At 34.5% G+C, this 16,663-nt stretch overlaps 1 protein-coding gene across 2 annotated transcripts in view; it reads left to right on the top strand.

Moving 5' to 3' along the window:
* Positions 1 to 16,663, top strand: part of LOC138691223 (neurotrimin-like) — a 1,545,609-nt gene that overhangs the window by 1,250,028 nt on the left and 278,918 nt on the right. The window lies entirely within an intron of this gene.

The following is a 16,663-nucleotide window of genomic DNA, read 5'->3' as shown; positions in this document are numbered from 1 at the left end:
ATAAACGTTCTTGTGTATGAGTTGATCTGCAGTAGGATTTTATTCTCTTCAACGCAGAAAATATTCTTTCTACCGATGCTGACATAGCTGGATTGTCACAATTAATGTTGCCAATTTAAGGACTTTAGGAATAACTTGGTTCAGCTAGTTTTCATATATGGCAGATAATATTTCATGGATAGGATTGTTCGAAAAATCAAAGACTTCTGCTGAATATATTACACTTAAATTCATTTTTCAAACGTACTTGATCAAAGTGATTGTTATAGGACTGAAATAATTTGTTTAGTGCCTCATTCGGGAAGTTTTCTGTATAAGCAGAAAATTTTTGAGAATCTAGAATATGTGTGAACTGAAGCTTTCCATAATCAGAAAATCTGTCAGTAATTTCCATGTGCATACGATCTAGTATGCTGTAGTACAGCTGCCTGTATTTCAATTCATCATCTCCTTTTCTTCGCTTTAATGGTGGTTCCATTGTATTGTCTGAAGAAGTCTGAAGAATTTTCATTTTCCATATTACTCCATATGGACGGAAACCGACTACGTCTGAACTCGGATATAGTATTTTTTAACTTTGATACCTCTTGCAAACAGTATGCTATGTCTAGACTTTTTGTCTGAAGAATATTGTAGAGCACATCTGTATGTGCGAACACTCTAGCATAGACTTCTAGAAGAAATATATTCTGAAACTGTGTGAGAAAATACAAATATCCTTGAGCCTGCACAATTACATCATCATCCCAGTTTTCTTCAGAGTTATTACAAATGATATTTTCAAAGAAAGCAGTCAGTATTCCTCTACTGTATTTACAAGCCGATATGTAAAATTCCATTCAGTAGGTGCTACTTTTGGGAGTTTCTTTTTCATAACTCCTTGAGTTTTTCTGATCTTTTAGGAGATGATGAGAAAAATGCAGCTAAACCCGACAGTGTTTTGAAAAAAATGCGGCATTCTGGAATGGATGAAGTAGTTTGTTGCAAAACTAAATTGAGAACATTGCTGTAACAATGGACAAATAGTGCTTGAGGATACTTTTCTTGAACTTTTGTTTTTAAGCCATTAATATTTCCCGCAATAACTGAAGCACCATCGTATGTCTGTGCAATTAACTTATTGCCGACATTGTATTCTGCTATAACACCTTCCACATGCTGAAACAAAGCAGCAGCAGTTTTGCCCGAACTGACATTTGTGAATCTTATAAACCGTTCTTGAACATTGGCAGTACTGTCGACGTATCTTAAAGCAATGGACAATTGACTCTGATTAGAGCAGTCACTTGTTTCATCAACAACAATGGCCGTAAAAGGTGCTTCTTCTATTTCAGATTTTATGTTCTTTATCATAATCCCACTTATAGCAAATATTAAATCATTCTGAATTGCGGGAGAAGTACCACGAAATACTGTTGAACTCTCAAGATGATTGGCCAGTAAATGGTCAAATTCACTTAAGGAACTTGAATATTCAATAATTTCCTCTATTGTCTGATTCCACACTCTCGTTATGACCCCGAAAAGCCAATTCTTGTTTTCCTAGAAAGCAGACTGCGTTAATAAGACGCAGTAAAATCTCCCAATATTTTTTTTTTTTCACAAGAGCATTGTGTTGGTTGATGTGTAGAGCTTTTCGCTTATCTAGCAGTAAATCAATTCTTGTCTTCCCAAAGTTTGCAAATTCATGCTACTACAAGTATGAGCTTTTGATTTGTCGTGTTTTAGGACTGCCGTTCGAAGGGAGTTCATATTAGAAAACCCCTCTTTTGACCACACATTAGTTTTGCGGCTAAATAACAAACATGGCCAGCAAAATAGTTTAGACAGTTTAGAACTACCACACAACCAATTCCACTTACCATATGATGTTGAAGTGAAATGGCGTGTGTACTCACGCTGTTTTTCTTTTACGTCCATGGACAAATTTAACTCAGGAGTTGGTCTTTCCAGTTTCACAATTTCAACTTTCTCGTTGTATGTACGACGGTTAAAAGTCACTTTTAATAAATCTACTATTACACAGTCATTTTTAACACAAACCTCTCCAGAAACTTGTTCTGCTATATTTTTCACAATATCGCTTAATTGGGAAATTAAAAACTTAATAACACTCGAACAAATCACAAATTCAAAATACTGCACTGCAAGAACACAATCACATTCACGAGCTAGCGTACTAAGCGTATTGTTGCTTCGCGTCTGCGAAGAAACCGATCACGAGAGCGGCAACTCACCCGGCCTACACTGCATGATGGAAACAGAAGGGAGCGGGGAACGGGAAGTTGTGCGACAGGACAGCGTTAGCGGAACGGTCACAGGCTACCCCTCGTAGCAGCGGTTTCTCCAGCGATGCCGCCTTGAAAACGTGTTTCTTTTCGAGAGCAGAGAGCGCATATAAATCTAACAATTACTTTAATTTTAATTACTGTGGTAAAACTAATAATACAAAATTATTATATTATGTTATATTATAAACTTTTTCTTTTGTAATTTCCTTGGGCTACCGCCGGTAGCCCCGGTAGTCCGCAATATACGCCTCTGGTTTAGATAGCAGCTGTGGATAACATCCAATTAGAAGCAACTGTATAATGAATATATTACTCAATTACGGTACCCATTCCTTAATTTTTAAGTTATTGGTTTTGGTTTATTGGTTATAATAATCATTTTATTTACGATTCAATAAATTTGAATATAGAAACTTTCTGAGACATTACTGTTTATATGTAGATATTATACAATGTCATCCATGATTTATGATAAGATCGAAATTAGCCATTAAACAATTGAGGAAGATTATCTATTTTTATTTCGTGTAACACTTAAAATAATATTGTATACTTTTTTGTCTCTAACAGTTGTGCTTCCTGATTCGTACATTTCCTTTACCAACTGCAAACCAAGTGATGTATAATATTTTTCTTTATTTGTTTTGTAAAAACTGTTTTCAGAAAAGGAGATACAGTAATAATTTCCAGTTCACTTTGTTAAAATTCCAAATAGAGGTGATGATGATAATAATAATAATAATAATATAATAATAATAATAATAATAATAATAATAATAATAATAATAATAAAGACGCTGATGATGTTAAGTATGATTAGCTTAATGTACCAATTGGTGGAACAATGTTATAAGTCAATTTCCTCACGTTTATTTTTTTTATTTCATTACGCAACGCAGAACTGCACGCACTTTATTTTTCACCTAACATAATTAGGAACATTAAATCCAGACGTTTGAGTTGGGTAGGGCAAGTAGCACGTATGAGTGAATCCAAAAATGTGTATAGAGCGTTAGTTGGGAGATCTGAGGGAAAAAAAGTCTTTGGGGAGACCGAGACGTAGGTGACAGGATAATATTAAAATAGATTTGGGAAAGTTTTGATATGATGGTATGAACTGGATTAATCTTGCTGAGGATAGGGACCGATGGCTGGCTAATGTGAGGACGGTAATGAACTTCCGGGTTCTCTAAAAGCCATTTGCAAGTAAGTATCTACACTGTTAATTACTATAGAACGGGTTGAGTAGGTGCAAAAAAGTGACATTTTATTCGTATTTTTTCTGATTCAAGTATTAGTCTATCACATTAAAACTTTAAAATTTGCGGTTAATATTTCAAGCAGAATTGAATAATACTGATTTTGTACACTTTCTTTAGTATGTAAATTAACCTTTAAATTCGTAGAGTATCCTATAGGATACAACAGATTAATAGGCTATATGCTGTAATTTTAAGAGAAAAATAGAAAAAAATTGGTAGGAAAATTAAAATTTCACAATACTATAATATTGTACAACATATAAAATATGGACAACATATAAAATATGGACATTACGATAGTTGTTTTCTATACAGTCCGACACGGTTTAATAAACTAGTATGAGGAATGAAGTTTTACCAATTTAAGGATTAGAATCTATATTCTAGTTTCACGTAACGATTTAACCTGTCTTTTGCAAAAATTGACTTTCCGACAAAATTAGATGTGCCAGAAATGCTGGATGCACTTGATGTACATCGCAAGTGGAGGTTAGTTTTAAAAGTAGGATTATGAAAAGGCGATCTTGAAAAGCATTTTATGCTTTGAAGCATTAGTTGCTTTTTTTTCCAGGCTTAACAGGACAGTAAACATCGTAAAGTTGAAAAGTTAGCATGCACTGTACTCCACAAAATCCGATTAGCTAAAGTAATTTCGAAATTTTCCACATCTGGCTTCCACTGGTCAGAAACTGAATTAGAAAACTGCGAAACAGTAACAGTCGCCATGTTTTGGACTTACCAACAGATTACATTACCTCCGTCTTCAATATTATTAGTTTATGATTACTGAATGTGGCTGTATTCTATTACTTCGGTGTTCAATTATAGTTATTGTATTACCTCCTGTTTAAGTTTGAAATCCTAGAGTTACTAGCAGGGAAGTGGCTTTTTCCTTCTTTATTTCGTAGAGGTTTCCGTTGTTACATAGGACCTAAGTGTAAAATGGCATGGACGACTGATTGAGCGAAGGGATGTAGGTTTCAATTAATGGAATGAAAGAATAAATATGAATGAATGAATGAATGAATGTGAGACTGCATTAGTGAACGAATAAAATTATGAATAGACGCGTCAATAAGAAAGTAAACAAGTTTGTAAACTTGAGAGAGAGTCCCAAAGTGCTGCATTGCAGTTAAATCGCTCTCTTGAACTCGGTCGAATGTCGCAGGCTCGAGTGAGATAAGATCGGTCGTGATATGCTCGTAATAAATAGAAGCACAGTACAAGGTCATCTCATCGACATGTCTTATCTTGTATGGAAGGCGACAGAGAAGATACACATTATGTTTTGCTCACACGGTAAAAATAAGGCTTTATTTTCTACGTTTATGACAAACGTCTAATGGAACGTACCAAAACAGGAACATGAAGTTATAAATAAAATAGTATGAAAAACTTCGATATACAGTTATTATTCCTAATTAATAATTATTTAATATTTGATTTACCACACATATAATATGATAGGGGAGTGAAACAAGGCGATCCCATTTCACCAAAATTATTCACCTATCTGTTAGAAGTACTATTTAGAGAAATGGACTGGGGCAAAAGAGATACGGGCTGAACATCAACGGTAGGAGACTATCAAATTTACGCTTTGCGGATGACATTGTACTTTTCGCCAAATCAAGACAGGAACTACAACAAATGCTGACTGAACTCTGCGAGAAAAGCTCAGAAGTTGGGCTCCAAATGAACCCGGAGAAAACTAAACTAATGACAAATGCAGACAACATCCCTATAACGATTAACAACATGACGCTGCAATACGTCGACGAGTATGTATACCTGGGACAAATTGTGTCAGTCTCCTGTAGGAGAGAGAAAGAGATACGAAGAAGAATATGTTTGGCTTGGAAAAAATTTTGGAGCTTGAAATTCATCCTGCAAAACCAAAACATCAGCACCAAACTTAAATTTGAAGTTCTGGAAACCTGCGTAATCCCAGTAATGTTGTACGAATGCCAAGTTTGGTCTCTGACAGAGCAACAGAAAAACCTATTTCGTGTGTGCCAGAGGAAAATGGAAAGAAAAGTCCTACAGCTGAGACTGCAAGACAGGATAAGGAATACCGACATTCGAATAAGAAGCGGTATGCAGGATGCAGTGAGTCTGGCGCTACGTCTCAAATGGAAATGGGGCGGACACGTGAGTAGGATGGACTGCAGCAGGTGGACGTACGCCTCGACCATGTGGGACCCACGCATTGGGAAAAGAAGCAGAAGACGTCCAAGGAGAAGGTGGTCGGACGTGTTCCGGAGAGAGACTGGAGCGCAGTGGATGAGAACGGCGAGGGACAGGCAGGCATGGTAAAGACTGGAAGAAATTACGAACACTATGTAAACTGTGTATAGTTATGTATTGTTTATATAGTTATTTTTGTGTGTGTCAGTTTGGTTAGTTTGATTCCGTGTATAGTTGGTATAGTTCATGTATTTAATTAGTATAATTTTTGTGTTCAGTTGTATGGTTTTGTGTGTTTTAGTTTGGATAGTCTGACTCCGAGTGTAGTTGGTATAGTTCCTGTATTTAGTTAGTATAATTTTTGTGTTCAGTTGTATGGTTTTGTGTGTTTTAGTCTGGATAGTTTGACTCCGTGTGTAGTTGGTATAGTTCATGTATTTAGTTAGTATAATTATTGTGTTCAATTATATGGTTTTGTGTGTTTTAGTTTGAATTGCTTTACTCTGTGTATAGTAGTATGGTTCATGTATTAGTTAGTATAATTTTTCTGTTCAATTGTATCGTTTTTGTGCGTTTAGTTTAGATAGTATGTGTGTTTAGGTTGTACAATTTATGTGTGCAATTGGTATAGGTTTTTGTGTATTTAGATTGTGTGTGAGGTAAGACTATGTATGTGTTCAGTTTGTGTAATTTTTTCTTTTTTTTTTTCTTATCGTGTGTTTAGTGTGGACAGTTGTGTTCAGATTATAATTTATGTGTTCAGTTTGCATATTTTTTTGTGGATGTTTAGTTTGCATAATTTATGTGTTTAGTCTATACTGTTTTTCATGTTTAGTTGGTATAATTTGTTTATGTGTTTAGTTTGTAAGTTATAGTGTAAGCTCTCTTGGACTGGCTCCCCAAGTGTAGTAGACCATTAGCTCACACTACACTCTCCTGTAGGAGGCCGTTGCCCTTATGGGATTTCAGGCTTTTCGTATTTCGTATTTCGTAGGTCCATACATAGTGTCCCGCCTATATACTGCGACAATGTAGAAACGTTTTACAATATATTATTACATAGCAGTAGATTAATAACAATATTAGTACAGAGATAACGTCACAGAAAATATAATAAAACGAATAATCATGCTGCACAACTGTTACAGACGCAAAGATTGATACACTAATTATTAAAGCTTATTATTATTATTATTATTATTATTATTATTATTATTATTATTATTATTATTATTATTATTATTACTAGCAAACTTGATACATTTCTTGCATTTTCGTGATTGTATCCTCCGTTTATAATAATTACATTTACATCCAATAATATCTATCAGATATGGCAAAAACAAAATCACTCCTGTGTGTGTGTGTGGGGGGGGGGGAACATTTACCTACAACATTTATATTACATTTTAAAGCAAATTTTGTAGCTCTACTATGGAGAGGTTAGTTAAACACTGCAAAGTTTTTAAATGATAAACATCTATGATGTTACTACACAGTTCATCACTGTAACAAGAACGAATGTCTAACGCTTGGCTTGTACCGTTGGAGGGTATATCACTCGCGACAATTTTACCCATCGTGCATGTGCGCTACCTATCGGATTGTGCTATGAACTACTTGGCGCTCGAGCGAAAACGTCCGATGCAGACCTCTAGAGGCCATAGGTAAGTTACGGATTTAATTCAAGAATGGACGTCACATTGAACACCTTCTACGAACAAGTGTTCAGATCTCAGAAAGTATGTGTTGTAGGACCCATGTTTATTCGACATTTTTTCTAGCATTTACTGGCATCTCCTAAAGTATTGGATACTTTTTTTTTAACACTCCGTATGAAGTAGTGAGAATGATATAGTCCTAAGCCACACAGACATAATTTTACAGGATAGCGTATTATAGGTTGACAGTCCAATGCTATTAGGTGTAGTGTCATAATTTCTTCGGCGTATACTTATGTAATTTGTTGAGTAATTTTTATAATATTTCACTAGTAGTTTTCCCATCCTACAGTATGAAAGAAATGAACCAGCACAAAAAAAGGATTTCTATTAAAAGTGTTCCTTTAGAATGTTTCATTCCCATCTCTTAATGTTTTTTTTACTATAATTGCATTATCTTACGATGTAACAAGTAGCCATACCATTAGGCCACGCATGTCAATTGATGCCCACAGGAGCAAGCGCGCGCTATAGAGCCCAGGAGAACCTGAGCGCTTTACAGCGGAAAGGAAAGAGACAGACGAAAGAGATAGTATATGCCGTTTGGTCGAGCTATATTCAGGGATGGCCAGCACTGATTCAATAGATAAAGGGAAGAGAATTTATTAAAACTGTATCCATGTTCATTTTTAGATTTGCCTGAGAAGTATAAGTGCATTATAAGAATGTAAGTTTTAATTTTAATGCTCATTTTTCACAAGTTTGATTTTTTTATTCAAAAGAAATATTTTCTAAACTTTTCGTATATAAAAGTGAAATTTTCAGGTATAGGTCTATTTATTTAGTAGCCTTACAGAATGTTTTTGTAAATCTAATATACCGTACATACGTATTACTGAAGATAGTGTATTGAAAATTTTGAAAATAATCGCATGGAAATTGTTTGTAAGGAAATGAATTAACAAAGCAACTACTGTTATATCATAAGCAAAAGATACGTGCCCATGTGTTGTAAAAATGTCATCTCTATAGCTTCATCACATTTCGAGAAAATAATTTAATATTCTGATGATAGGAAGTTGCTCACAAATATCACCTTAAAAGCATAATGCGATAAGAGTTTTGTTATGTAATATTAGTTACACTTAAAACAGATACAGTACCTAGGTAACTTTGCTTTGTACTGTAATATTGTTTTGATTAGTTTAGTGATTACTTTCGTAAGGCTAAAGATACCATCAATATAAATTCCAATTTATCATGTCGTGCTCAATCTCTTTCTTTGGAATATCACTTTCTTTATGAATGATGTGTTTCATCCACTTAATACAATATAATATTATACTACTATGGAATTTAAGTGAATATTCCTTCTTAACTCTCTATTATGTTATTAAGATTTAGAACACAAGTGCAATATTAAGAAATCAGTGTTAGTACTTTTGTTTTACAGACAATATAGATAATATTAAACACAAAGGAGCCATACAAAAATAACGACATAAAATTTCACGTTCCGTTTGAAGTTTGTGCACCACTGTTTTCTTAATCCAACAGGTTGCTTATTCATATACACAACTCTTCCTCTTTCCATACTTAGCGCTTGCTGCCCGCGTACGATGTCAAGTTCAGAAAAATGCGCTTGCATTGACATCACTGCATTAGACTAAGCAGTAGTTGTCTGGTTTTCCAAATCCGTGTTCAAGTTCCGGAGAGTAAATGTTGAATCTTTATTTGGAAGAAGACGTGTTAGCAGCATGTTTTTGTGGAGTAGTTCCACGTTTTCTACCTATATTTCATGGTTATATTTTCAGTCTATTAAAACAAAGGAAAACGTCCTTTCCATAGCGAATGCCTTACGATGAATTAATATCTATTTAATTTTAGCTAATTTTTCTTTCAAATAAGCGATTAAGTATGACAATATTTGAAAAGTAATATGTTACATCAAACAAGAATGAACATGTCAAATATTTAAACAAAACAGATATATAAATTAAAGAATTAATCCCCGTATGAGCAAATACTAGTGATCGGGACTTTATAACCGACGTGTAGATAAGGAAAAAGAAGAGGAAGGCAAAGTAAACAATTAATATCAGCAACCAAATAGCACAGATTACAAAAAAGAGCCTGTATGATAAAAATCAATCACAATTGAAAACGTTTATAGCCAGTATTCACATGTATATAAGACTAATATTAAGCAATGAATTATCTAGCCCCGTGTTAAGTTCCCTTAATAATATCTTTCTTTTTCAGTTTAAATTTAATCGTACTTATGTTAGCTAAAACGGGGAACTGAGAAATTAATTTGTTGTAGGCTATTGTTTTAAGCCATAGTTGAGGCCATGTTTCATACTAGCAGCAGTTGAACTTTTGAATTCTGTGAAATGAAATTAGAGGTTTCTTCAGTTATTATAATTATGACAATGTGTGTTGTAACTTATTGTTCTTATGAAAGAAATATATTATTATTATTATTATTATTATTATTATTATTATTATTACTATTACTTATAAATGGCTTTTAAGGAACCCGCAGGTACATTGCCGCCCTCACATAAGCCCGCTATCGATCTCTATCCTGTGCAAGATTAATCCAATCTCTATCATCATAACCCACCTCCTTCAAATCCATTTGAATATTATCCTCCCATCTATGTCTGGGTCTCTCCAAAGGTCTTTTTCCCTACGGTCTCCCAACTAACACTCTATATGCATTTCTGGATTCGCCCATACCTGCTACTTGTTCTGCCCATCTCAAACGTCCGGGTTTAATGTTTCTAACTATGTCAGGTGAAGAATGCAATGCGTGCAGTTCTGTGTTGTGTAACTTTCTCCATTATCCTGCAACTTCGTCCATCTTAGACCCAAATATTTTCCTTAGAACCTTATTCTCAAACACCCTTAATCTCTATTGTTCTCTCAAAATGAGAGTCCAAGTTTCACAATCATACAGAACAACCGGTAATATAAGCGTTTTATAAATTTTTCAGATCTTTTGACAGAGACTAGATGACAAAAGCTTCTCAACCGAATAATAAGAGGCATTTCCCAAATTTATTCTCCGTTTAATTTCCTCCCGAGTGTCATTTATATTTGAGGGGTTCACAACCAGAGTGAACCAAGTCCATCTGGAATAGTTGTGAGATATTGAGTCTTAAAGTTCCTGGCTCACGCTTAGCAACCTTCACCTTCCATAGGAAATGCTGCCCTCTGTGGAGTAACAAAGGAGTTATGGACTTTGTTATGGCAATGAATAAATCTAAGTTTACTTCGTCCGAGATTGTATTAATCCACAAACTGATCACTGGTGGACTTTGTCCACTCTGGTTGTGAGCCCCTCATTTGTTACTGTGGCTCCAAGATATTTGAATTGTTTAACCTCTTTGAAGGATAAAAGTCCAATTTTTATGTTTCCATTTCGTACAATATTCTGGTCACGAGACATAATCATATACTTTGTGTTTTCGGGATTTACTTCGAAACCTATCGCTTACTTGCTTCAAGTAAAATTTCCGTGTTTTCTCTAATCGTTTGTGGATTTTCTCCTAACATATTTACGTCATCCGCATAGACAAGAAGCTGATGTAACCCGTTCAATTCCAAACACTGTCTGTTATCTTGAAATTTCCTAATGGCTTATTCTAGAGGAAAGTTAAAAAGTAAAGATGATAGTGCATCTATTTGCTTTAGCTCGCAGTTAATTCGAAAAGCATCAGATAGAACTGGCCTGCTGTAAATTTCACAGCATACATTTTCATTAAAAGAACTAGTTTCTTGGGAACACCAAATTCAAGAAGACTATTACATGCAACTTCTCTCTTAACCAAATCATATGTTTTTTTGAAATCTATGACTAACTGGTGTACTGTGCCCTTATACTCCCATTTTTCTCCAATATCTCTCGAATAGAAAAAATCTGATCAATATTCGATCTATTACGTCTAAAACCGCACTGATGATCCCCAATAATTCCATCTACGTACGGAGTTAATCTCCTCAAAAGAATATTGGACAAAATTTTGTACGACGTCAACAAAAGTGATATACCTCGAAAGTTACCACAGTTTTGTATTATTATTATTATTATTATTATTATTATTATTATTATTATTATTATTATTATTATTATTATTATTATTATCTGGAACTCTATTACTAGTTCTGATTCTGCTAAACTGGAAAATATTCAAAGGAAATTTATTTCAAATGTTCGTACAGATTCCTGCCTAATAACTCCGAGTATAACTATGATAAAAAAATGCGAGCACTTTAAATGTCGAAGCCTGTATACCTCGATTATTTATTCTTATGTAAGGTCCTTAAAGGTGACATTAATTACCAATCTTTCTTAAACAGTGTCAGCCTTCGTATTCCTATGAAGGACATGAGACGTTACAAACTCTTCTATATTAAAAATTCTAAATCTTCCTCGCCGTTCTCCAGATGTATTAAACATGCTAACTTACATGTAGGCGATTTCGATCCATTCAATGTATAGAAGTATTAGAATATGGCAATGTCTTTGCTAATATTATTTGCATAACCCTATATTAATTGGTAGTAAGAATCTACTTCTTTCCCTAATAATTTATTGTTTTAAATCTTGTAAGTTAATTATTGTAGGCTATTTTCTTTATTTTGTTGTTATCTCAAGTATTTAATTTGTATCATAGTTGTTCATTTTAATGTATTAATTGTATCACTGTGCTGGACTTTTATTGGCCAATGGCTGTCGTCCAGCACATAAATATAAATAAATAAATAAATAAATAAATAAATAAATAAATAAATAAATAAATAAATAAATGTATATTTATTTGTTTGTTCGTGTTTATTTATTTGTTTGTTTATTTATTTATTTATTCAGGCATAGTTAAGGCCATAGGGCATTCTCTTGCTCTCTACCAGGTCACAAAGTAGGTTCACAAGCAAGCTATTGCTCTTACACGTCAAATAGCGTATCATCACTTGACAGACTCGTCCTGACCAATCAGTGTAGACGATCTAGAGCTTATAAGTGATTATTTATATTAAGTGCTAAGCCATATGAATACCCCTCATTTCTCGTGAAAAACAACAACTGAATAGACTACAGTGGACTATAGTGGACTTTATGTTGTCAGCAAACAGCTGGATACATTAAGAAGATTGATTGATTAAGCCATATGAATACCTATATTACATACTTGACTTGATTTGAAATGGTTAATATAATGACGTGCCATGACATTAGTTTTTTACATCCCTAAGCGGAAGAGAAGCCAAGTTCATGTAATGTAAACACGTCCGAAATGTTATGGAAGGGACGGACTGTATCACATTTACATCCCCTCCGTTATGCCCATGCCTGACCTAGGATGACCATAATTATTACGACTTTTCGTTCTCCTATTCTGTTAGTATTATGTGCTCTACGTATAATAAAGCATTTTGGCGGTGTCTGCATCTCCGCCTCTTGTTGGTAATCATGTAGAGTGTAGAAAGATGACAAATATTGTGTCGATATATAGAAAATAAGATCCCATCTCATTCTGCGTCCCATAACTTTTGCTCCAACACTTTTTGACTGACGCAATCGTTATACAAGGTGAAATAGTGAAAGGAAATTGCTTTATGAAGGGGACAGACAAGACTGATATACCGCAACGGAAGGAAAGGAGACAGACACGAACAGTTCTGAAGTGAGACCCGTGAAAAATGACTTCTTGGCTAAACTACATTAGTTAAAAAAGTAATATGAGTGAAAAAAGAGTTTGCGGCTGGGAACCAGACTTGCTGCACTGCAGTATTTTTATTTTCGGTTTAAAACGTTACTTTTTACCTTTTATTGCTCCGTCGGGCTGTGGGGGACAATTACTTGATTGTATTTAACTATTGTTCCGTGACACTTGAACTACGCTTGACGGCAGGTGTGTCGAGTTGTTATTGGAAAAACATAGAAGCGAGTGTTGGAATTTACGCCTTTCACACACCAAATTTTTATGTCACATATATGGCTTGTGGTTAGCTAAATTGATCTGTCTAATATATGAATGTAATGAGTAGGAATCCTGATATTAATCTTCCATAACTCGTCTCATAGTCCCTGTTGAATTATCATAGTCCTTTCCTAGTCTAATCAAGGATCGGAGTTTGATCCCCAGTAACTCTTGTGTAATTTATGATACGAATAGATAAAGGGGCCATGGATTATATCTTCTTCAATATTGGAAGCAGAAGTAAAAGTGAAGAAAGGGGAGAAAATGGAAGAGGAAAATAAACTTACTTACTTACTGGCTTTTAATGCACCCGGAGGTTCATTGCCGCCCTCACATAAGCCCGCCATTGGTCCCTATCCTGAGCAAGATTAATCCAGTCTCTACCATCATATCCCACCTCCCTCAAATCCATTTTAATATTATCTTCCCACCTACGTCTCGGCCTCCCCAAAGGTATTTTTCCCTCCGGCCTCCCACTTACTGTTAGGTTTCCTAACAAGCTGTTTTTTTACGGTGTTGGGTTGTTAGCCCTTCGCCCAACCCCCAAGCTGGAGGACCACGCCTTATCGGCTGTCCACGACTGCTTATTCAATATATTCGCAGCTGCCCTCCATATCTGGAGGCCGTCTCCTCCATCCGCAACCTGAGGACGCGCCAAGCCGTGGTGATAGGGACCCACAATTCATGGAGAGGAAAATAAAATGAAAGAAAAATAAGAACGAAAGAAAAAAAAGAAACAAAGAACAAGAGAAATAAAAGTCGAAATCAAGAAGTAGCTGAACCGTAATTAAAGGTAGGAATTTATATCACAACATGAAGATATTAGGTTAGTTGTGCTTAGACCGTCGTTACGACAAGAATGACATGAAGCCTAAGATATATGTATTTATTTACACTGCAAGTGGGTAAGCACCCGGTGGCAGTGGTACACACAATATAAACAATACACAATAAAATTACAATACACAATACAATTATACAATACACAATAATCATAATAATCATCATTCTTCACGAATTAGGCCTCTGTAGACCTGTTTCGGCCCCATCTAGTAGTCTTCTAATAGGTCTTCCTGGTCGACGATGTCCTCTAGGTTTATACTGCATCATAATTTTTGGGATTCTTGAATTTTCCATTCTTCTTACATGATCTAGCCAATTTAATTTGTATCTGTTGATTTTTTCTTCTACTGACTCTACTTCTAAGTGTTCTAAAATGTCTTCATTCCTTTTTCGGTCTAAAAGAGTAGGCCTATATCCTGCTGTCCTCTTGAAAAATTTCATTTTCGTTGCTTTGATTCTGTTCATGTCTTTTTTTCTTTAATGTCCAAATCTCGCTTCCGTATAAAAGGGAGGGTAATGCTAGTGTGTTATATATTTTTATTCTTGTAGATTTTTGTACTAATTTAGCTTTTAATGTATTGTTTATTATTCCTAGAATTTGTGTAAATTGGTAATTTTCTTGTTCAAATCTTTTTCATTTTGATAAGATATTTCACGACCCAGATAGTTGAAATTTTGTACTTGTTCGAGGCATTGGTTATTGTGTATTATCTTACTTCTGACTGGGTCTTTTCCTAAAAATACCATTACTTTTGATTTTCGTGCTGAAATTTCCATCCCAAAATCTTTTAATATTTTATTTAATGTATATAATCCTCTTTGTAAATTATTCTCTGAATTGGAAATTATGACTTGATCATCGGCATAGAGTAAGGTATTTAATGTTAGAGCACTGGTTATTTTGATTCCTGATGTGTAGATTTGGTTCCATTTTAAAATCATTTCATTTATATAATTACTACATAAAGTTGGTGATAGTGGACAACCTTGTCGAACTCCATTATTAACTAATTTTCTTTCGGATATATAGTTATTTATTTTGACACTTATTTTGCTGTCTGTGTAGATTTCTATTATATTTTGTAATAGCAAATTCGGAATATTTTTATCTTCTAATATGTCGAAACACAAAAGAAACTGAAAGGCACAACTGAAACAAAAAACTGTATAATCATATATAATTATACACAATAATTACAATTAATAATAGTAAATACATAAAATAACCTAATTACAAGTGACCCTAATTTTACATTACAGCCTACATATGTACGTATAGTCCCTCCATAAGTTTCACATTGGTACTGATAACCTTTCACTTTACTCTCATCTCGCTCACTGTAGTGGCACAGTCACACATTTCACTGACACTATATAACACATTTCATTGACACTATAGAACATTTCATTGACACTATAAATTTTGACTCATCGAAACTATTCACTGCACTGTAAGACCATAACTTCACTGACTCAATACGCTTCACTCATACAACAGTAAAATAAATACATCAGACCAGGCTACAATTGAAGTGTGTTGTGTACCGCAGCAATTGACTGGCGATACATTTCTCGTGCGTAGGGTTCAACGTTGTGCTCCGGCAATTGGTTTGTTTACATTGTACTGCTATTCGTTGATTGGTTAACCACATAAAGCTACAATCTCACCCTGCTTATACCACGGCAGAGTTCCCTAACATGTACCTGTATTGCTAGCTACGCGAGCCCCCAGTGTTGATTATACATTTCCCGATCGTTGGGGCCGTTACCTTTGGATACATATAGCCTAATTGTAATTGACTGATCGACACATTGGCTTGCAATAAATTCAGTATCCTAACAGTTACCTCCCTCTTTCATTTCTGCCTGTCTGATGGTGGAACTACAAGACGGATTGACATTATTGCCATCGACAGATCCAAGTCTTCAGCAGAGATCGTTGATCCGACTATTCGGTTTGAATTGAGCTGAGAACAACCTTAAATTTATGTCGAGAAGAACAAAATAGGATCCTATTTTTAAATATTCATTAGCTCAAAAATATTCCAGTGACAGTCCCCTTTCGGGTTCAAAATATACAATCCAAAAAATCTTTGTGAATTGTCGAAATAAATACAAAATTTCTAAAACTATGCACGACGAAAAAGTAAGTATTGACGGATTTATTTAAAATCACATCTTCAATATTAGGAGCAAAATTCTCCTTAAAGTGATCGCATTTCTACCGGAAAAAAAAAATGTTTGATATTACTAAAACAAGAACACTTTTAAAAAGTCGTTGTATTAAAATTACACCTACTCCGTTCTTTATATTCATTTAATAATATTAATGTTCTTAATATTTCAATGTACGTTAGCCTATTCTTCTTTGTTCTATTCTGTGTTATGCTATCTCGTATAAAGAGTCAGACTTAAATAAATAAAAAATGTTA

Source organism: Periplaneta americana, chromosome 16 (assembly GCF_040183065.1).
Source record: "Periplaneta americana isolate PAMFEO1 chromosome 16, P.americana_PAMFEO1_priV1, whole genome shotgun sequence".
Classification (NCBI taxonomy): Eukaryota; Metazoa; Arthropoda; class Insecta; order Blattodea; family Blattidae; genus Periplaneta; species Periplaneta americana.
This window is presented reverse-complemented; position numbering and strand designations above follow the sequence as displayed.